General features: G+C 42.3%; 1 protein-coding gene across 5 annotated transcripts in view; it reads left to right on the forward strand.

Moving 5' to 3' along the window:
- PPP6R2 (protein phosphatase 6 regulatory subunit 2) overlaps positions 1-22,235 on the forward strand; it is a 77,270-nt gene that overhangs the window by 610 nt on the left and 54,425 nt on the right. For 4 of the 5 annotated variants that reach the window (XM_072973790.1, XM_072973788.1, XM_072973791.1 and 1 more), the window contains exon 1: positions 8,291-8,500. The exons of the other annotated variant lie outside the window; for it this stretch is intronic. The gene's annotated coding sequence lies outside the window, so the exon portion shown is untranslated. Of the gene's footprint in view, positions 1-8,290; positions 8,501-22,235 lie in introns of those variants that run through there. 5 annotated transcript variants of the gene reach the window in all.

The raw sequence follows: 22,235 nt of genomic DNA on the forward strand, positions 1-22,235 counted from the left end.
TTTTTGAGCTTTATCCATGTTGTTGCCTATATCAGTGGTCTGTTCCTTCTTCTGAATAGTATTCCATTGTCCGGGTATGTGACATTTTCTTTACCCACTACAGTGTAATTATTTAAAGAAACCTCAGATAAAGTTGGAGTCAGGACAGGCCTGTAGGAGGCTCACCCATGCCCCCCATGCATCCTCAGGAAACAGGAAGACGTGTGTCTGGGTTCCCAGCCAGTCAGAGGCTGTCACAGCCCAATCAATGGGAAGCCTCCAATGAATCTTTAGTTATCACAACCCCTCCGAACTCCTCATTTTTCCCTGGAAAAGCAACCCCTCTTGGTCCTTGTTTTCTGAATTTGCCTGTGATCTTCCATAGTTTCCACATACTGAGTTGCAATTCTTCTGGCTATTCCTGAATAAACTTGCTTTTGCTGGTAAAATAACTGGCTCTATTATATTATTAAAGTTGACACATCAATTGATGGACATTTGGGTTGTTTCCAGTTTTTGCCTATTATAAACAATGCTGTATATAAATTTGCATACAAGTCTGTGTGTGGACCTATGTTTTAATTACTCTTGGGTAAACACCTAGGAGTGAAAGTGTTGGGCTGTATATTAAGTTTATGTTTAACTTTTTAAGAAACTGTCAAACTGTTCTCCAAAGTGGCTTTACCATTTTACATTACCACCAGCAATGTGTGAAGGTTCCAGTTTCTCCACATCCTTGTCAGCATTTGATGTTGTCAGTCTTTTTAATTGTAGCCATCCAAGGGATTGTGTAGTGATAGCTCATGTGGGTTAATTTAGCACTTCCCTAATGATTACTGATGTTGAGTATCTTTTCATGTGCTCGTAAGTCATTTCTATTACATTCTTTGGTGAAATAGTTAAAACTTTTGCCTGTTTTTATGTTGGGTTGTTTGCCTTATCAGAGTTGTAAGATTTTTAAAAATATGTATTCTAGAATCAAGTCCTTTATCAGATACATGATTTAAAAACTATTTCCTCATCTGTGGCTTGTCTTTTATTTTTCTTAGTCTAATCTTTTGAAGAGCAAAGTTTTTAAATTTTGATCAAGTCTAATTTATCAATGTTTTTCTTTCATGTAGTACGTTTATGGTGTTATATCTAAGGAATCTTTTCCTAACCCGATGTCCTAGCCCAAGTAATTTTTCCTTTGTTTCTCCTAGAAGTAGTTCACTTCTCAGATTTAGGTCTATAATCCATTTTGAACTAATTTTTGTGGATGGTTTGAAGTAGGGGTTTAACGTCTTTTTTCTGCATATGAATAACCAAATTATCCAGTATCATTTGTTAAAAAGATATTGCTTCCCTATTGAATTGACTTAGCACTGTTACTAAAAAAATCAATTGATCATATTTGTAAGGCTTTGCTTTTTGACTCTATTCTGTTCCATTGTTATATATGCGTATCCTTATACCAATTCTGTACTATCCTGATTATTCTAACTTTATAACACATTTTGAAATTGAGAAGTTAAGTCCTCCAACTTTGTTTTTTTCCAAAACTGCTTTGGCTACTTCAGTCTTTTGTATTTCTATGTAAATTTGAGTATTCGTTTGTCAATTTCTACTGAAAAAGGAAGACCATCTGCTGAAAAATCCCCAGGTACTGCATTGAATCTATTGATCCGGTTTGGGGAGAATTGCCGTGTTAGCAATCATGAGTCATTTAATCCATGAACATGGCATGTCTCTCCATTTATTTAGAGCTTTTCTAATTTTTCTCAGCAATGTTTTTATAGCATGGGTGTTGCGAGACCACTCTCAGGTTTGATGATTTGTAGAAAGGCTCACAGGACTCAGCATAGAGTCATTTTCATGGCCATGATTTATTACAGGAAAATGATACAAAGTAAAATCAGGAAAAGGAAAAGGCTCATGTGGCAAAGTTTGGGGGAGACCAGGTGCCAGCCTCCAGGGTCCTCATGGTGTTACACAGGGCAGAACTAATTGTCCCAGTGACTTGTGACAATGGGTGTAAAATGTTGCCCACCAGGGAAGGTCATTAGAAACCCTGCAGCCGCAGTTTTATGAGGAACTTAAATTTATCTCCTATGGCCGCTAACAAAGCTGGTACAGACTTGGAGACTTAGAACAACAGAAATTTATTCTCCCACAGTTCAGGAAGCCAGAAGTCTGAAGTCAGCATGTCAGCAGGGTTGGTTCCTTCAGGAGGGTCTGAGGACAGTTCGTTTCAGGCCCCTCTGCTAACTTCTGTTGCTGCTAGCAATCTTTAGTGTTCCTTGGCATGTAGATTTATCACTCCAATCTCTGCCTCTGTCTTTACATCACTTTCTCTTCTGTGTCTTTTTTCCTTTTCTTAGAAGGACACCTGTCATTGGATGTAAGACCCAACCTGATCCCAGATGATCTATCTTGACATCGTAATTACATCAGCAAAGACCCTTTTTCCAAAGAAGGTCACATTCACAGTTTTTAGGTAGCTATATCTTTTTTGGGAGGGTCCACTAGAGGGCTGGTCAGATAGACAATCTCTGCCTGGTGCTTGCCAAAATTCCAGACACCCAGAAAGAAAGCAGGTTTCAACATAAATCATACTGTTGGTACAAACGGTTTAGGCAGAATGAGCCTCTCCAGTCATTTTGGGGATGGTGAGAACCTTCCTGACATCTGGGTTCTCGGTGCCGGCCCAGGACTAACCACGTAAGCAGTGTTTTTGTTTGCTTGTTTTGTTTTGTTGATAAATTGCTAGCCTGCTGCAGTGACTCTTTTCTGTGCATACCACTTTAGTTCTTTTTATTCCTAAGTATTTTATTCATTTTGATGCAGTTGTGAATAGAATTTTTTCTTAATTACATTTTCAGATTGTTTCTAGCATATAGAAATATAACTGTTGCTTATGTATTGATATTGTATCCTGTGACCTTGTTAAACTAGTTTATCATTTCCAGTAATTTTTTGGGTAGATTCCTTAGGATTTTCTAAAGAGAGAATCATGTCATCTGTGAATAAAGACAATTTTGCTTCTTCCTTTTGATCTGTATGCCTTTAATTTTTTCTTGCCTTATTGCACTGGCTATAACTTTTAGTGCAATACAGAATCATTTCAAATATTTCTTCTATTTCTTTCCTCTCTTTCGGGTATTCCCGTAATGTCTTTGTTACACCTTTTGTAGTTGTTCCACAGTCCTTGGATAGTCTGTTCTGTTTTGTTTTGTTTTTTTCCTCAGTCTTTGTTCTCTTAGCTTTCCAGTTTTTGAAGGTTCTCCTGATACAGCCTCAAGTTCAGAGATTCTTTCCTCAGCTGTGTACAGTCTACTGAAAAGCCCATCAGAGGCAGTCTTAGTTTCTGCTACACTATTTTACCTCTGACATTTCCTTGGTTCTTTCTTAGGGTTTCCTTCACTTTGCTTAATGGCCCATCTGTTCTTGCCTGGTGTCTGCTTTATCCATTAGAGCCCTTAACATATGAATCGTACTTGCACGAATTCCCAGCCTGATAGTTCCAACATCCCTGCCGTATCTGGTTCTAAACCTTGCTCTGTCACTTCAAATTGTGTTTTTTGCCTTTCAGTCGTATAATTTGCCTAGTAATTTTTTTGATAGCCAGACATGAGGTACTGGGTGAAAGAAACTGCTATAAATAAGACTTAATAATTGGAGGTGAGGTGTGAGAGAGGGGAGGTCGTCTGTAATCCTGTGATTAGATCTCAGCCTTTGACTGAAGCTGTGCCTCTGGACTGAGAGCTCACAAGTGTTTCTCAGTTTTCTCTCCCCTCAGGATGCCCGGAGGGGGCTGGAGTTGGGTGTTTCCCTTTCCTAGATCAGTTAGGCTGGGATGAACCGTAGCAGGCCCGGCTCTTGTTAACTAGTCTTCCTTGCGGGCAAGTTAAGAACAGAGTGCTCTCTCTCCCCTGGCAGAAAGATGGAGGGGACTTTTCTCTGACACCCACTGTGGGAACCTGGTCGTGTGCCAGGAGGTAAATATCACAACACTGTGGGGGCTCCCTTATGATGGATCCCGCTGGAATTCTTAACACTCAGACTTGTACTGTGAGCCTCCAGAAGTCCATCAGCTACAGTTCAGGGACATCCCTCACCCCAATACATGCACAGGTTCTCGGGCCGGTTCCTCTCATGAGTCTCTGCTCTGATAAGCTGTGATGACTTGGATTCACCTGCCTTTCTCCCCAGGCTTGGAAGCAGTGGTTTGCCCTGTGTCCTCCCTTCTCTTACAGACCCAGGAAGAGTTGCTGACTTTTCAGTCTGTTTAGCCTTTTACATCTTAGGACGGGGTGGTGACTTGCAACCTCCTTGCATGCAAAATCCTACAGCTTGGAATTGAGGTGGTATAACCAGACATCCTTGCCTTGTTTCCAGTCCTAGTGGAAAAGCATCAAATCTTTCACCATTAAGTTTGATGTTAGCTGTACATTTTTCCTCGATACCTTTTATGAAGTTGAGGAATTTCCTGTCTATTCCTAGTGTGTTAACAGTGTTTATCATGAACAGGTATTGAATTTAGAAAAATGCCTTTTCTGCAGCTATAGTGACAATCCTGTGGTCTTTATCCTCTACTCTATTGATACAGTGTATTACATTAATTGAGTTTTGGGTGCTAAACCAACTTTGCATTCCTGGGATAAACCCAACTGGTCTTAGTAGATAATCCTTTTTACATGTTGCCGAATTTGGTTCTCCATTCAAGGCTGTTGACTTGAGTGAACATCTTATGTTACTTTCTTTCAGCTTGAAGAACTTTCTTTAGTATTTCCGATGAGGCAGATCTCCCAGCAATGAATTTTCTGCTTTGTTTATCTGGGAATGTCTTTATCCTACCTTCGTTTTTCTTCCGCCTTCAGCTTTGAAGTACAGTATTGCCAAGTGTAGAATTTTTTCACTGGCAGGTTCTCCTGTTCTTTCAGCACTCTGAATATGCCATTTTACTGCCTCTGGGCTCCATGGTTTCTTAGGAGAAGTCAGCTACTAATTGTGTCACTGTTCCGCTTTATGTGATGGGTCACTCTTCTCTTGCTGCTTTCATGGGAGATGCAGGAACTCAGTTATGGTGTACACAGGTGTGGATATCCGTGTGTTTGTGCTACTTGGTTCATAGAGCAGGGGTCTTCTGGTGTACTGGTCTGTACCTTGCTGCCCTGGCAGGGGGGGTGGGGCTCTTGAGGAGAAGGATGGGATACGGCCACAGTTCCTCCAGTTCTGACTGTGCCCCAGGGGCGCACTCATTTTATATCAAGTTTTCCTTTTTCTCATTTATTGCTGAATGATTTTGCATTTGGTGATCTTAGTGATAGAATTTACTTTATTTGGTCTTCTGTGTCGGAAATACTGAATTCTGCTTGGGTTTGTTCTAACTGCTCTGGGGAAACTCTAAGGCAGTTTGGAAGAGAACTCTGTTAAAAGAGTCCTAGCTATCGACTATGTCTTATGATCAATCACAGAACATGGACTGTAGTAGCCTTGCATGTTTCTCTTTGCATATTACAGTATGTGATTATTTGTATAAACTACCCATTTTCTGCTCTCTCCTTTCCATTTTTGAAACAGGTTAACTTTACTATTTAGTTTTAACATAAATATTCAGTGGGACAGTGACCGAATTTGAGGAGTAATTAATGTAGCCAGTGACACATACAATGCCTGTTGGGACTGTGCATACCCTCATTTTGGGGAAAGTGAGAATTTCTTCACTTGCAATAAAGATGAATGTACCTTGTTAGGTGAAAGTATTGTTTTGCTGTTGTGTGGAAGTTCAAACATGTTTGAAAGGATGCATACAGAAGCTGACCTTGGGAAGGTTGGACTCTGCTCATTTTCTACTTACTGCCTCAGCTCTAAATCTACTTCTCTTTGTCTGCTCTGCAAGAAGGGAGCTGGCTCCTAGAAGGATTTCTCTTCTGCAGCTGGCACAGTCTTGAGCTTCACGGGCAGTGAGTGCTGGAGGGTCACTCCTGGGGGAAGGGACTTCCTGGAGTAGGTGTGCATTCTCTCACCTTTTGTTCTATGGCATAGCTGCCAGATGCACTTGTGGGGGTCACACAGTGGTGCCACCTCTGTGGATGGCTTCCCACTGAGTGTCAGCAGTGCCCTCATTGGCAGGTTGAGGCCCTCATGTGTCCTGCAGACGCCTGAGCCAGAGGTTCCCAGGGCTTAGCCAGTAGACACCTTGAGGGGTGCATTAGCTCCATTCCAGAACAGCCTGGGGAACACCTCTGTCGTCCACTGGGCTGCAGCCACACAGCTCTCCAACACAGAAAGAACTCCCTCCTTGGGGAGGGGACCCCTGCTAAGTTATGTCCTGTCTTGAATATATAGTTCTTTATTCCTTTATAATTATTCCCCTGTAATCAGTAAACTCCATATCAGACTTTCTTTGAAGTCACTCTTTGGTCTCTGTCCCCTTATTGGACCAGGACTATTGATTCAGGAGGAAAAACCAAGCTGGGAAAGGGGCTGTAAGTGTGCCTGTGTGCATGCATAAGTGCACATGTGCATGTGAGTGTGCACGCATGTATGTCGGTTTGAGCTCTGAAATGGAGAGGTCAGGGAAGCCCTCTTGAGGGGGGTGGACAATGGAGTAAGATGGAGGCGATGAGTAAGCAAGGTGATCACTAGAGAGTGTGAGAGAATGCATGCACAACTGGTCTGTTGCAGGAGCTTCTCATGACTGGAGCTACAAGAACAACGCGCAGAGCACAAGAGACGCTTGACTGTGAGCACCTGTGGGTGGCAGCAAGGACTGGCCTTTGTGCTGTGTGAGCCGGGAGCCCTTGAGGGAGGGATGGGGTTGGATCTTTTTCACTGGGTGCCACGCTGATGACAACAAACTGGCCTCCAGTGACTGCCAGGAGAGACAGACGCAGGGAGCCTGCCCAGGGGCTGCCGTGGGAGCGGGTGAGAGGAACTGTTCTTGGACGAGGGCCAGAGAGGGAGAGCTGCCTATAGCTGGAAGTGGAGGGATATGCTGATGTGTCCAGTGTGGGGTGTGAGAGGAGAGGGGCCCCAGCTGACCCCAGGCATTCACAGCTGGACAAGCAGTGGGAGCATCTGAAGCGCTGGGGCGCCTGGCTCTGAGCCCCTGTTCTGCAGCACCTCCAGCCTCGGTGAGGAGGGTCTTCCCTTGTTTAGTTTGCAATCTATTCTCGGTTGTTAGACTAACACTTTTTCACCGTCTCTTCCTGAAGGTTCACCCTACAGAACTTGCCAGAAATCTGCCCTTTAGGATACCAGGGAAAGGTGTTCAGGAGAGCGTCTCACCGGGTAGCGGCCCGAAGGGTGCTGGGGAAGAGGGGCCGCAGGAGCGGGACACCGGGACGCGGCGGGGCAAACCCTCTCCCGCAGCGTCTCTCCCGCGCGAACAAAGCTCCCCGTAGCCGGGAGCCCGCATCCGTTTACGCGGAGGAGCATGTGCATTCGGAGCAGAGGGAATAAAGTGACAACTGGCAGAAGTGTTAGCTGTTCCTCAAGTGCTCGATTTCCTTTCCCAACGTCTTCCCGTGGTTCACGTTGACACCCGAAGTAACAATTCTCATTTTAGAGATCAGTTTGATTGAGTTAAACAACGACAACAAATGTTAAATGGGCATATATTTTAAGGTGTAAAATACTGCAAGGACCCGTGCGGCGCTTAAAAGAACTCACAGGTCTGGTGTCTGCAGCTCCGGCGCTCCCAGCTCTGTTAGGAGAGAGGACGGACAGGGGACTCCGCGTGGCCTTCGGCGGGCTGACCGCTGCTCGACGCCACGCGCCCAAGGAGTCCAGGAGCCACTCAGTTAGTTGCTCCAGCTGCGAAGACTTTCAGCCTTAGAGGAAGGCCCCCAGGGAGCAGGAAGCCCTTGCCCCAGGTATGTGACCCTCCGATCTTTTCAGACCTCCGGAGGGGTACTGTTGCTGACGATACATTTGAAAATTTATCACAGCAAATGCATTATCTCATCAGAAGTTCCCCACGCTCGTATAGAACCTTAGCGACACCTCCGGGGGACGAGCCAAGAAGGAAGCCGCGCGAGCCGCCCCCCCGACGCACCGCCCCCCCGACGCGCCGCCCCCCCGACGCACCGCCCCCCGACGCGCCGCCCCCACGACGCGCCGCCCCCCCGACGCGCCGCCCCCCACCCCGAGCGTGCCGCCCCCCCGACGCACCGCCCCCCGACGCACCGCCCCCCCGACGCACCGCCCCCCACCCCGAGCGTGCCGCCCCCAACCCCGCGCATCGCCCACAACGTGCCCCTGCCCTGGCGCAAGCGTGCGCGCCCGCATGAGGCCCCGCCCCCGGCGTGCGCGCGCCAGAACGCCGTCACCGCCATTTTGGAGCGACCGGAACGCCGCCTGCGGCCCGAGCCGGTCCCGAGTCGCCGGCCGACCGCGCGGTATCCGTGGGCTCCTCGCCCCGCCGGGCCCATGTGGGTGCGGCCCGCCCCAGGCCGCCCGGGCTTCGCCGCCGCCCGCGCCCTGGCCTCCACCGGGGCCTTCGAGGAGCCGCCGCGACGCCTGGTTCGCGGGGCAGGTGAGTGCGGCCGCCCCTCAGAACAGGCGGTGCGCGCCCGCTGGGCCCGCGGTGCCACCCTGTCAGTGTCCTCGTGTCAGTGTCCACCCTGCCTGTCGGTGTCCACCCCCTTCATGTCCTCCACAACAGTGTCCGCCGACCTGTCAGTGACATCCTGTCAGTGTCCCACCATCAGGGGCCTCCCATCAGTGTCCACCCATCAGTGCCCCTCATGTCCGTGCCCTCCGACCCCTCTCCTTTCCCCCCAGTGTCCCCCTGAGCAGTGTCCACCCCACCTCTGGTGCCCACCTCCCTGCCAGTCGCCGCCCTCCATCAGTGCCCTCCCCGCTGATGTCCTTCCTTCCCGCATGCTGCCAGTGCCCCCAACACCGGCGCGCTCCATCCTAGGCCTGTCCACCCCATCAGTCCTGCCTAGATCGTCAGTGTCTCCTCCCGTCCTCACCGCTTCCGCCCTTACCCCCGTCTCTTAGGACCTTTCCCATCAGTGCCCTCACCCACCTGCCAGTGCTGCCCTTCCCAGTGCCCCCCACTGCCTGTCTCCTGCCTGTCCATGCGGGGCACTCCCCTCCCCGTTGCCCACTATCGCCAGCCCCTTATCCACTCACTGGCTCCTCTCTCTGTCCCTTTTTCCATCACCATTAGGGTTTCTCGTGTCTCCATTCACCCACTCCCATTCTGTCACCTCCTTACTTCTCACTGCCCCATTTATTCTTCCATCCCCACCTTCTCTTCTTCCACACCTGTCACCTACCCCCATGCACCTTACTGGCCCCTTCATGTTCTCTCACCTGTCCCTGCAGTGTCTTCCACGCAGCCTCACTGCCTGCATGGTCCTCCCACCTGTTACTGACTGCTCCCAGTCTGCTGCTGGTCACCTGCCTTACCACCGCCAGCCCCTCAAGTCCGTCACTTCCACTGAGTCCCTGCCTTTCACTGGGTCTTCTTCTTCATTTTGTCCCTGTGCCCACTTGTCTTGTTCTTGTGGCTTTTTCCTGCCCGTTACTCTTTCACCCACCGTCACCTCCCCCCGTGACCTCTTCTGCCCATGCCCTTGGCCTCTCAGTGCCTGGGCCATGGCTGACACTCTCAGCTGTTCACCTTTTCTCTATGTCCCTTTCTGGCTTCCTTTCCCTTTTGGCTTCTCTAACTCTCATGTCAGCTAAGCTCTGGAAGGCACGAAGTAGCTGGCTGTGAGAAGAGGTGGGGCAGATCCTTCTAGGTGGAGGGGCAGCGCATGCAGAGGCCCTGAGGTGGACCTCCTCCGGGAACTGAGAGGAGGCTGAGATGTGGCCAGGCTGAGGGGAGAGTGCTGGTCTCCCGGCCATGGCCACACCGCTCCGCATGGCACGTGGGTCTGAGTTGGTGAGTGCCATCAACACATGAATGTGGGACATGCGTAAGAGGGGGAGATGAGGCTGTTGGAGTGAGTACAGTTGTGGTTTAGACATTGGTGACACTTAAGGACGTCTTTTGCGGGTAGAGCTCTTGAGACTTGCTGATACGTTAGGAGAGGGGTGTGAGGGAAAGGGAGGACTCAGGGTGATTTCTGGGCTTACTGATGGAAGACGTGGGTGGACGGGGTACTGTTTACCGCTGTGGGGAAGCTAGGTGGGGTGGTGGCAGGTGCAGGGCTGTCATTATAGGTTGGAGGTAGAAGGCAAGGCTTTCTCTTGGCTGAAAGTAGTGGAAAAAGTCTGACAAATCAAAGGATTGTTCGGGAGAAGATATCTTGCAGAAGAATTGAGCCAGAGGAGAAGTCAAGCTGCAGATATACCATCTCAGCATGAGATACTGTTTAAAACCTTGGGAATGGCTGTTTATTTACACACACGGCAGAACTTTGATCATTTATTGTGGGGTACTGTGTTAAAGGCTTAGTGTGAGTTATTTAATTCTCACAAAAACTCTAGGATGAATAAAGCTTTATTTAGAAAAACAAGCCCAGACCCCAGACACTTTTTAGAGTGCCTCATTTAATTCTTTTTTTTAAATTCTTTTTTTTAAACAAAGTGCTTTACCTTTTATTCTTGTATTCTTATGAGACATAACATTTAGACATGAAGTGGGAGTGATGTGGCTTGTGCAGAATTTACTATAAACCAGAGAGTGAAGACCAGTGCTACATTCTACATTTTGACATCTAACCCAGGAACATTTATTTCTTCTTCTTTTTTTTTTTTTCAACAGTCTTTATTTTTTAGAGCAGTTTCAGGTTCACAGCAGAATTGAGCAGAAAATACAGAGTTCACACATAGCCCTCCCCACCCACACGTATGTGCTCCCTTACCTTCAACATCCCTCATCAGTGTGGGATATTTGGTACAATCAATGAACCAACATGGGCACGTTATTATCAGCCAAAGTCCATAGTTTACATTAGGGTTCACTCTTGATGTCATACATTCTATGGGTTTTGACAAATGCATAATGACATGCAGCCACCACTATAGTATTATACAGAATAATTTAATTGTCCTAAAAATCCCTTGTGCTCCATCTATTCATTCCTTCCTCCCTCCCTCTCCCCAAACCCCTGGAAACCATGGTCTTTTTATTGTTTCTGTAGCTTTGCCCTTTCCAGAATGTTAATTTGGAATCATATAGTTTGTAACCTTTTCAGACTGGCTTCTTTCGTTTAGTAATATGTCTTTTAAGTTTCTTCCATGTCTTTCATGGCTTGATAGCTCGTTTCTTTTTCTTTTTCTTTTTTTTTACTGCACATATATTTTAATTTACATATATGTATTCTTCATTGTCTCTAAGAACATTTAGAGCTTTAGCTTTTAAACTTACATAGTTATCAAAGGAATAAAGCCAACCACAAAATAAGAATTAATTCAAAAAGAGACTTACACCCTGCTGTTAACAGCAACATTATTTACAATTGCCAAGACATGAAAGCATCCTAAGTGCACATCAATAGTTGAACAGATAAAGAAGAAGCTGTGTGTGTGTGTGTGTGTGTGTGTGTGTGTGTGTGTGTGTGTATAATGGAATACAACTCACCCAGAAGAAAGAAAGATACTTTGCCATTTGTGGCCCTTCATTCACTTTTTTTTTCCCACTTCAAAAGCCAGAATTTTATAACTGGCATGAACATTTCCATTGCATCAAAAACAGCAAAATACCTAGAAATAAACTTCACCAAGGAGGTTACCTGTACTCCAAAAACTGAAATGACACAAAGAAATGTGCTCTTGGATTGGAAGACTCAACACTATCAAAATGGCCACACTACCCAAAGCAATCCACAGATCCAATGCAACCCCCGTCAAAATACTCAAAACATTCCTCACAGAACTAGAACAAACAATTCCAAAATTTATAAGGAACCACAGAAGACCCCGAACAGCCGAAGTAATCTTTTGTAGATCTCTTTTTTTGTAGGTCTTTCTTTCTTTTTGTTCTCTTATGGTTTGATGACTGGAGAAGGTCCTTTAACATTTGTTGTAAAACTGGTTTGGTGGTGCTGAATTCTGTTAACTTTTGTTTATCTGTGAAGCTTTTGATTTCTCCATCAAATCTGAATGAGAGCCTTGCTGGATAGAGTATTGGTTGTAAGTTTTCCCCTTTGATAACTTTAAATATGTCATGCCACTCCCTTCTGGCCTGTAGAGTTTCTGCTGAAAAAATCAGCTGATAACCTTGTGGGAGTTCCCTTGTATGTTATTTGTTGCTTTTCTCTTGCCAATTTTCATATTTTCTCCTTATCCTTAATTTTTATCCATTTGATGACTATGTGCCTGAGTGTGTTCCTCTTTGAGTTGATCCTGTGTGGAACTCTACACTTCTTGGACTTGGGTGACTGTTTCCTTTCCCAAGTTTGGGAAGGTTTCAGTGATTACTCTGAAAATTTTCTCAGGTCCTTTGTCTCTCTCTTCTCTTTCTGGGACCCCTATAATGTGAATGTTAGTGTACTTCATGTTGTCCCAGAGTTCTCTTAAACTATCCTCATTTCTTTTCATTCTTTTTCTTTGTTCTGTTCTGTGGTAGGGATTTCCACTAATCTGTCTCCTATCTTATTGATCCGTTCTTCTGCCTCATTTAGTCTGTTCTTGGTTCCTTCTAGTGTGTTATTCATTACAGTGATTTTATTCTTCAACTCTGGATATTCTTTATGTTTTCCAACTCTTTGCTAAAAACTTCGCTCTGTGCATCTATACTCCTCTTGAGTTCTCTCAACATCTTGACCATCATTACTTTAAACTCTTTCTCAGATAAATCACCTATCTCCTCATCACTTATTTCTTCTGGGATTTTATCTTGTTCCTTGGCCTGGGAGATATTCCTCTGCTGCCTCATATCATCTATCTTTCTATTTGTATTTTTAGGTAGGTTAGTTACATTTCTTGACCTTGGAAAGGTGGCCCTCTGTGGGAGAGGTCCTATGCGTCCCAGCAGTACACTCCTCTCTTGTCACCCGAGGGCCAGGGTCCTGTTGGTCCCAGGGTAGAGTCTGGCCTGTGTTTGTGGATTCCTTCCACAGGCTTTGGGATTGCTGTTTTCTTGTTTCTGGCATCTGCCCCTGGTGGGTGAGGCTGGACTAGAGGCTTATGCAGGTTTCCTGGCAGGAGGAGCCGGGGCCTGCACACTGCTGGATGGAGCTTGGTCCTGGACCTCTGGTGAGAAGGGCTGTGTCTAGAGGCCTCTGTGGCTCAGGAAGTCTGCTGATGGGTGGGCCTGTGCTCCCACCCTGTGTGTTATTTGGCCTGAGGCTTCCCTACAGGCTATTGGGTGGGGCTAGGTCTTGGTGCTAATGATCCAATCAAGATGTCAGCCCCCAGGAAAGTTCATGTACATGAACACTCCTGGAATGTCTGCCACCAGCTTTTATGTCCCCTGGGTGAGCCACAGCCATCCCTCATGTCCCCAGGAGACCTTCCAAAACTAGCAAGCTGACCTGGCCCAGGTTCCTATGAAATCACTGCCTCTGCCCTTGGACCTGGTGCACGTGACTTTCGGTGTACACTTCCCAAGAGGGTGAAGTCTCTGTTTCCCCCAGTCCTGTGGGGCTCCTGGCACCAAGCCCCGCTGGCCTTCAAAACCAGATGTTGTGGGGTTTCCTTCTTGCAGTGCCAGAACCTCGGACTGGGGAGCCTGACGTGGGGCTCAGAACTCTCCTGCGACTTAACTGTTCTTCAGCTTGTGGGTCGCCCACCCAAGGGGTATGGGGCCCAATTTTATCTCAAGCATACCCCTCCTACTGTCCTGCTGTGGTTCCCTCTTTGTGCTTCCAGTTGCAGAAGATCTTTTTCGCTAGGTTCCAGTCTTTTTTTTTGATGGTGGTTTAGAAGTCAGTTGTGGTTTCATTGTAGTCACGAGGAGAGGCAAGCTCGTGTTCCTACCCCTACGCCATCTTGTATTTATTTTCTTCTTTTTTAATTTATTTTTTACTTTATTTTTAAAACTTTTTTTGTGGGGGAGGTAATTAGGTTTATTTACTTATTTACTTGTTGTTGGAGGTACTGGGGATTGAACCCAGGACCTCATTCTTGCTAAGCATGTGCTCTACCACTGAGCTATTACCCCCCTCCCCCCGCAACGAGGTAGTTACTCTTAATATTCCTGTTCATATTCAAATGAGAGCACCAAGGCATAAACAAATTAAGTAACGTACCCAAGCTAGCACTTAATAAGTGGAAGAGCCAAGACTCAGCTTAGGGGGTCAGACTCCAGGGGGTGACCCTGCACATGGTAGTTTGCACTTAGCATAGAATTCAGAGGACACTAAAGAGAGTGTATCATTTTCCTTCTGTCCTTCGGCCGTCTTTCTCTTGGAAATCATGTCTTGTCCATAACAGCAAGCAGCCCTCTTCTTTTTAACACAGAATGTACCATCTTCTATGTCTTTACAAATATTCCACCATTTAAGAATTATTCAAGAATATTTTACACCCAATGAAATGTAGATATACTTATATACTGAAGTATATGTTTGGTGAATTTTCACAAATGTATACACCTGTGTGTTTATTAGTCCTGTGACGATACAGAACATTTCTATGATCCCTAAAAGTTTCTTTGTGTCTCTTTTCAGTTATTACAGTCATCCTTCAAAATCCCAAGGCAACAATTGTTCTAATTTCTGTCATTACAGATTAGTTTCGCAGGTCCTGAACTTCACGTAAATGGAATCATATCATATGTGCTCTTTTGTGTCTGTTTTCTTTGCTCTGTGTAATGTTTTTGAGGTTTATTGATTTTGATGGCTATATCTATAGTTTGTGCCTTTCAAGTAGTATACATGTGTGTGAAAATACAATTTATCTCTTTTCTTAGTGATGGACATTTGAGTTGCTTTCACTTTTTGGCTGATGTGACTAAAGTCATTGAAAATTATTGTACATGTCTTTTGGGGACATACTATTTCTTTTGGGTAAATGTCTAGGAGTGGAATTGCTGGGTCATAGTATAGATATATGTTTAACTTTTTTAGAAACTGCCAAACAGTTTTCCAAACTGATACCATTTTTTACTCCGCTAGTAATATATAAGCATTTTAGTTTCTCCACATTGATATCAAAACACTTGATGTTGTCAGTCTTTTTAATTGTAAATTACGTGGTAGTGGTATTTTGTTACGGTTTTAATTTGCATTTCTCTGATGAATAACAACGGTGAGCAACTTTTCATGTGCTTATTGACCATTTTATATCTCTTGTGAAGTGTCAGTTCTTTTGCCCATTTTTTTGTTGGATTGTCTTTATTATTCAGTTTTAGAAATCAAAAAAAATTCTGGTTGTGAGTCCTTTATGATGTGTGTGTGTACATACATGTATAGTGAGGGAGTGGGAGGAGGAGAGGAAGTGAGGGGTGAATATTTTTTCCTATTTTATGGTTTGCCTATTTAAAAAAAATTGAGGGGAGGGGTAGTTAGGTTTATTTATTATTTTTTTAGAGGAGGTGCTGGGGATTGAACCGGAGACTTCACACATGTTAAGCATGCCCCCTACCACTTGAGCTACACCTTCCCCCTGCCTATTGTTTTCAATGGTGTCTTTTGATGAACGGAAAATTTTAATTTGGTTGAAGTTAAAATTTGTCATTATTTTCTTTTTATGTTTATTATGTGTTGTAAGAAAATTGTACCTGTATTGGGATTGTGAAGACACTGTCCCATTTTTTGTTTTTGTAGAGGCTTTACAGTGGTGGCTTTTTTTTTTTTTTTAACTTAACACAATCTAAATTTATTGCCTTTGTTCTGCACTCCAGGGAAGGTTCCTCTCACCCTGGAACCCAGATTCCTTCCACTTTTATTTTTTAATTTTTATTTATTTATTTATTAAACATTTTTTATTGATTTGTAATCATTTTACAATAGTGTCAAATTCCAGTGTACAGCACAATTTTTCAGTTATACATGAACATATATATATTCATTGTCACATTTTTTCCTCTGTGAGCTACCATAAGATCTTATATATATTTCCTTGTGCTATACAGTATAATCTTATTTATCTATTCTACTATTTTGAAATTCCAGTCTATCTCTTCCCACCCCCACCCCCTTGGCAACGACAAGTTTGTATTCTATGTCTGTGAGTCTATTTCTGTTTCGTATTTATGCTTTGTTTGTTTGTTTGTTTGTTTTTTAGATTCCACATATGAGCGATCTCATATGGTATTTTTCTTTCTCTTTCTGGCTTACTTCACTTAGAATGACATTCTCCAGGAGCATCCATGTTGCTGCAACTGGCATTATGTTGTCGGTTTTTATGGCTGAGTAGTATTCCATTATATAAATATACCACATCTTCTTTATCCAGTCATCTGTTGATGGACATTTAGGCTGTCTCCATGTCTTGGCTATTGTAAATAATGCTGCTATGAACATTGGGGTGCAGGTGTCTTTTTGAAGTAGGGTTCCTTCTGGATATATGCCCAGGAGCGGGATTCCTGGGTCATATGGTAAGTCTGTTCCTAGTCTTTTGAGGAATCTCCATACTGTTTTCCACAGTGGCTGCACCAAACTGCATTCCCACCAGCAGTGTAGGAGGGTTCCCTTTTCTCCACAGCCTCTCCAGCATTTGTCATTTGTGGATTTTTGAATGATGGCCATTCTGACTGGTGTGAGGTGATACCTCATCGTAGTTTTGATTTGCATTTCTCTGATAATTAGTGATATTGAGCATTTTTTCATGCGCCTACTGATCATTTGTATGTCTTCCTTGGAGAATTGCTTGTTTAGGTCTTCTGCCCGTTTTTGGATTGGGTTGTTCATTTTTTTCTTATTGAGTCTTATATATTCTGTTTATATATTCTGGAGATCAAGCCTTTGTTGGTTTCATTTGCAAAATTTTTTTCCCATTCCGTAGGTTGTCTTTTTGTTTTACTTATGGTTTCCTTTGCTGTGCAGAAGCTCGTAAGTTTCATTAGGTCCCATTTGTTTATTCTTGCTTTTATTTCTTCTAGGAGAAAATCTTTGAGATGTATGTCAGATAATGTTTTGCCTATATTTTCCTCTAGGAGGTTTATTGTATCTTGTCTTATGTGTAAGTCTTTGATGCATTTTGAGTTTATTTTTGTGTATGGTGTAAGGGAGTGTTCTAGCTTCATTGTTTTACATGCTGCTGTCCAGTTTTCCCAACACCATTTGCTGAAGAGACTGTCTTTATTCCATTGTATATTCTTGCCTCCTTTGTCAAAGATTAGTTGACCAAAAGTTTGTGGGTTCATTTCTGGGCTCTCTATTCTGTTCCATTGGCCTATATGTCTGTTTTTGTACCAATACCATGCTGTCTTGATAACTGTAGCTCTATAGTATTGTCTGAAGTCTGGGAGAGTTATTCCTCCAGCCTCTTTCTTTCTCTTCAGTAATGCTTTGGCAATTCTAGGTCTTTGATGGTTCCATATAAATTTTATTATGACTTGTTCTAGTTCTGTGAAATATGTCCTGGGTAATTTGATAGGGATTGCGTTAAATCTGTAGATTGCCTTGGGCAGTGTGACCATTTTAACAATATTGATTCTTCCAATCCAAGAGCATGGGATATCTTTCCATTTTTTAAAGTCTTTAATTTCCTTCATCAATGGTTTATAGTTTTCTATGTGTAATTCTTTCACCTCCTTGGTTAGATTTATTCTTAGGTATTTTATTACTTTGGGTGCTATTTTAAAGGGGATTGTTTCTTTACTTTCTTTTTCTGTTGATTCATCGTTAGTGTAAAGAAATGCAACTGATTTTTGAACGTTAATCTTGTAACCTGCTACCTTGCTGAATTGTTCGATCAGCTCTAGTAGTTTTTGTGTGGTATAGGGGTAGCTTTGTATTCAGGTTTATCATTCCTCTTCTTTTTAACAACTTAATTGAGATACAAATGATTTACAATAAAGTACAGATGTTTAAGTGTAAAATTTGATGAGTTTTGACATATGTAGACACCTGTGAAATCATCACCATAGTCAAGTTAGTGAACGTAACCATCATCTCTCAGATTTCCTCTTACCCCTTTGGGGGTCCCTCCCTCCCACCCTTTTTTGCCCCTCCACCTCCAAGCAAATACTGATCTCCTTATGAATGATCCATCTTGCATTATTTTTTGTGTGAGGTGGAAACAGGGTACATTTCCGCCCACGTATGCATTATACAATCATTCTGGTGTCATTTGTTGAGAAGACTCTATCCATTGAATTGTGTTGGAGGCTTTGTTATAAATTAATTGTATATATATATGCAGGCTTATTTTTGGGCTTTCTCTTACGTGCCATTGGTCTGTTTTTCTATGCCCGCACCATGCTGTCTTAATTGCTGTAATTTTACGGTCATTCTGGAAATCAGGTAGTGTAAGACCTCCACCTTTACTCTTGTACAAAGTCATCTTGCCAGTTTTGTAATAAGCTCTTAAACTTGTATGGAAATTTTTGTTAGGAGTTTGGCTGGGATTACATTCAATATATAGATCAACTTTAGAATTGAGGTATTAACTTCAGGTTTTCTGATCTGTGCACATGGTATATCTCTCCATTTATTTAAATTTTCTTTAATTTTTCTTAGCAATGTTACAGTTTTTGATGTGAAGTTACACTTTTTTCATTCAGTATGTTTGTAGGTATTTAATATTTTTGACATCATTTAGAATATTTTTACATTGTTTTTCAATTATTTGTTAATGTGCAAAAACACAGTTGGTTTATGTATACTGAACGTTACCCTGCAACTTTGTTCAATTCACTTGTTTTCACAATGGGTTTGTATATTCCTTTGGGTTTTCTATCTACATAATCATATCATTGGCAATAGGGACAGTTTTACTTTTTCTTTTCAATTGTTATGCCTTTCATTTCTTTTTCTTTATTGTGCTAGCTAGAAACTCTAACATAGTGTTGAATGGAAGTGGTGATGATGGGCTTTCATGGTTGAGAAGGTTGCCTTTTAGTCTTATTTTATGAAATGTTTGTACCGTGAAAGGGTGTTAGATTTTGTCAGAGGCCTTTTCCTCATCTGTTGGGATGTTGATTTGGTTTCTGTCCTTTATTCTATCAATATAATGTGTCGTGTTAATTGATTTTCAGGTGTTATGGCAAATTTGCATTCTTAGGATAAATCCCCTTGGTATGGGGTATATAATCCTTTTGAAACATGGCTGGATTTGGTTTGCAGTGTTTTGTTAAAAAGACTTATGTATATGTGTTCATAAGAGATATTTGCATATGACTTTTTTTTAATTTTGTATGATATCATTGATTTTGGTATCAGTGTAATACCAGCCCCATAGAATAAATTGGGAAGGTCTTGCATCCCTTTTTGTAGGTTGGGTTGCTATATGGGATCATTTTCCTTCAGCCCGAAGCACTTCCTTCAGTATTTATCATATTGTGGGTGTGCTGGGGACAGGTTCCCTCAACTTTTGTTTGCCTGAAAAAATATTTACCCTTTAGTTTTGAAGGCTATTTTTGCTAGATATAGAATTCTAGGTTGACAGCTTTTTTCTTGTAGCACTTTGGAAAAGTTATTCCATTGTCTTTTTAGCTTCTGTTGCATCTGATGAGGAGTCTTTCATTCTTACTTTTGTTCACCTGGGATCTTTTTTTTCCTGCTGTGTTTAAGATATTTATTTATTTTTATTAAATTCTTTATTAATTTTCTCTTCAATTTGACCATAATTTTCTAGGTATGCTGTTTTTATATTTATCCTTCTTGGGATTTACTTAGTTCCTTGGATCTGTGGGTTGATATATTTAATCAGTTTTGGAAACTTTTTGACTATTGCCTCTTAAATATTTCTTTGCCTCATAATCTTTTTCCTCTCTCCTTGGTATTCCAGTGATACCTATTTTCGATTGATGTTGTCCCATAGGTTTTGAATAACTGGTATTAAAATTTTTTTTCTCTCTTTGTTTACATTTGTATATTTTCTCGTTATCTATTTTCAAATTCATTGCTTGTCTTCTTTGTTCTCATTCTGTTATTAATTCTATCCAGTGATGTTTTAATTTTAGTTTCAGACACTGTACTTTTCAGTTCTAGAATTTCCTTTTGGTTCTTCTTTCAAGTTCGCATTTCTCTGCTAATACTCTCTTCCTGTTCATTTCTTCTGTCCTCTTTCCCCCAAATCCTTTAACATATTTGTAATTGATGTTTTGAAGTTCTCATCTGCCAGTTCCAGTGTATACTTGTTTGTGGGTCCTGTAGATTGTTTTTTCTCTTGATCATGGGTCACATTTTTCTGCTTTGCAGTTCTAGTAATTTTTGTTTGTTTGTTTGTTTTGGGTGGGGGAGATATTAGGTGTGTGTGTGTATGTATCTGTTTTTAATGGCGGTGCTGAGGATTGAACCCAGGACCTTGTACATTCTAAGCACACACTGTTCCACTGAGCTATACCCTCCCCACCTAGTAATTTTTTTATTGCATAATAGACATTTTGGATGATATATTCTAGAAACTGTTTTAGGTTATCTTTCCATAAAGAGTGTTGAGTTTTGTTAGCGTAGACTGTTACATTACCAGAAGATCATCTTGATCCTGTAGAAGGTTTTCTAGAGTGGATCTGTTTTGGTTTCACACTAAATTTTAAGGCATAGCCTTTAATTCTGGTACATGGTTTTTACTTGTAAGGCATGGCCCTTCTTGAGTTTTAATAGAAAATCCTTCTAATTTAGTAGAATTTAAACTCCAAATTCTGTCTTCACAGTGCCGGACAGCTGCTGAAATCTTTGCTTAGCTCTTTCACCTCACAACAGCTGTTTTCTGCTCAGTTTCTTTTTTTTTTCTTTCTTTTCCAGCTTTGTTGAGATATAATTGACAAATAAAATTTTAAGATATTTGAAGTATATCATGATTTGACATATGTATACACTGTGAGAGGATTCTTCCCGTCTAGTTGTCATATCCAGTCATACATACCTGTGTGTATGTGTGTATACATCCATGTATACATATATGTATATATACACACATTTACAATGAGAACATTTAAATTCTACTCTTTCAGCAAATTTCAATGATACGGTGCATTGTTATCAACTGTGGTCACCAAGTAATTTAAAAAGTAGCTATGTTGAGAGTTGAGGAGCAGGATGAAGGGACAGGGTGGGTGAGGCTTCTGTCTGGTGCACTCTTCTGAGGTTCTTTTACAAAGTTTGGACTATTTTTGGCTGTAATTTCGTGTATTTTTATATACTATTTCCTCATATTTCATTGGGATTTCAGTAACATGTATGGTGGACCATTTAATATTACATAGGTCACTGAGGCTTTATTCATTTTTAAAAAAGCCTTTTTTCTTTCTTCTCAGATTGCGTGGTTTCTCTTGATCTTTTTTAGGTTCACTGACACTTTCAGTCTCCAGTTTTTTATTAAGTTTATCCAGTATATAGTTTTATTTCAGACATTGTATTTTTTAGTTCTATAATAGTCGTATGTTTTTCTGTGGTTTCATTACTGTGCTGAGATTTTTATCTTTTCACTCATTATCACTATCTTTTCCTTTAAGTCCTTGAACTTGTTTTTTGTTATTATTGTTATTGTTACGATGATGATGATGATGATGATGATGATGAATTCCACCATCTGAGACATCTTGGGATCTAATAGTTGCTTTTTAATTTTAAAAAATTACACATTTTCCTCCTGCTTTATGTCTTATTTATTTTTTTAATTATATGTTGATACCTTGATTATGGCTTGAGTTTTCTTCTGGTACATAGTTAAATTACTGGAAGATCTTTTTGGTCCTGTCTGGCTTGGTTTTATTCTTTGAATAGGTGTGTTTTGGTTTTGAACTTAGTCTTTGGGTGTGGCCTTTGCTCCAGGTTGTAATTTCTACTCTGCAGGTGTGGCTTTACTGGCCTTATGCAGCGGGGTGCCTGAGAGCGCTCCATGAGGTTTTCCATTCTGCCTGGATTGGGACTCCAACACGTCCCAGGCCTGCAGGACATCTAGTGTCTAGGTTCAGCTCTCAGTCCCACTGCTCCCCGCTGAGCAGGTGTGTGGGGCTGCGACACCCGTTGTGTAGTTTTGACTTTGGTAAATATTTAACATAGGTAGAAAACAAAATTAAAGAAGAAACAATAACAAAAAAGCAATTCCCTCCAATTGAACAGAAACACAAACAAGTGGACCTAACTGCACCAAGTTGGAGTCATAATCACACGGGGAAACTACTTCAGGAAAAGAAGAGGAAGTTGGTTGTAAGCGTACGCAGTGGTCTTTAGTACTAAGTAACTGTTATTGTGAAGCGAGTGCAACTGTATTATAAGTTAGAGCACATTAGAAGTTGTATGAATCTTGTTCAT

The sequence above is a fragment of the Vicugna pacos genome, chromosome 12, assembly GCF_048564905.1.
Source record: "Vicugna pacos chromosome 12, VicPac4, whole genome shotgun sequence".
Classification (NCBI taxonomy): domain Eukaryota; kingdom Metazoa; phylum Chordata; class Mammalia; order Artiodactyla; family Camelidae; genus Vicugna; species Vicugna pacos.